The following is a 967-nucleotide window of genomic DNA, read 5'->3' as shown; positions in this document are numbered from 1 at the left end:
GTGTGAGTTCTGTCCAAACTCTGGTTATAGAAATAACTCCCAGGTTTATGGAGGGACCTAACCTTGCCCTGGTCATGGCTTATTTAGTCCCACTGGGAACCTGGCTCAAATTGTGTCAGTAGAAACCTATCCTCCTTGGGAAACCTTGTGCACTGTTGACGGGAATGTAAATTGGTGTATAGAAAAAAGTATGGAGTTTCCTCAAAAAATTTAAAATAAAATTACCATAAGATTCAGCAATTCCATTTCTGGGTATATATCCAAAAGAAACAAAAACACTGTCTTAAAGAACTATCTGCACAGCCATGTACATTGCAGCATTGTTTATAATAAGCAAGACGTGGAAACAATCTAAGTGTACATCAACAGGTGAAAGGATAAAGAAAATCATACACACACAACGGAATACTTTTCAGCAATAGAAAGGAAGGATATTCTGCCATTTGCAACAACATCGATAGACCTTAAGGGCATTAGGCTAAGTAAAATACATCACACAAAGACAAATACTGAACTACTGTATAGTCTCACATATATGTGGAATCTAAAAAAAAAAAACCAACTCGTGGTCACTTAGGCAACACATATACTAAAACTTGAACCATACAGAGAAGATTAGCATAACCCCTGCTCAAGGATGACATGCAAATTTGTGAAGTGTTCCATATTTAAAAGAAAAGAAAAAACTCATTGGAAAAAAGGTCAGATTTGTGGTTACTAGGGACAGAGCGTGGGAGTTAGGGGAGAGAGAATTTGATGAAGGTGGTAAAAAGGTATAAATTACCATTTACAAGACAATTAAGTATTGTAGATGTACAACATAATGACTAGAATTAACACTGATAACTGGTGTTTGAAAGTTGCTAAGAGAATAAATCCTAAAAGTGTTCATCACAAGGAAGAAATATTTTTCATTTTTTTAATCTGTATGAGATGATGTTAACTAAACTTATTGTAGTAATCATTC

The 967-nt window shown here is 35.0% G+C and overlaps 1 non-coding gene across 1 annotated transcript; it reads left to right on the top strand.

Annotated features, from left to right (window-relative positions):
* The first annotated feature begins 565 nt into the window (after window positions 1–565).
* LOC150004282 (U6 spliceosomal RNA) lies at window positions 566–672 on the top strand. The gene has a single exon (XR_016512469.1). It is a non-coding gene; the product is annotated as a U6 spliceosomal RNA (small nuclear RNA).
* Window positions 673–967: the final 295 nt, after the last annotated feature.

This window comes from Furipterus horrens, unplaced genomic scaffold (genome assembly GCF_987537825.1).
Source record: "Furipterus horrens unplaced genomic scaffold, mFurHor1.1.pri manual_scaffold_7, whole genome shotgun sequence".
Classification (NCBI taxonomy): domain Eukaryota; kingdom Metazoa; phylum Chordata; class Mammalia; order Chiroptera; family Furipteridae; genus Furipterus; species Furipterus horrens.
The sequence above is the reverse complement of the archived record's forward strand: the minus strand, read 5'-3'. Positions and strand labels throughout refer to the sequence as shown.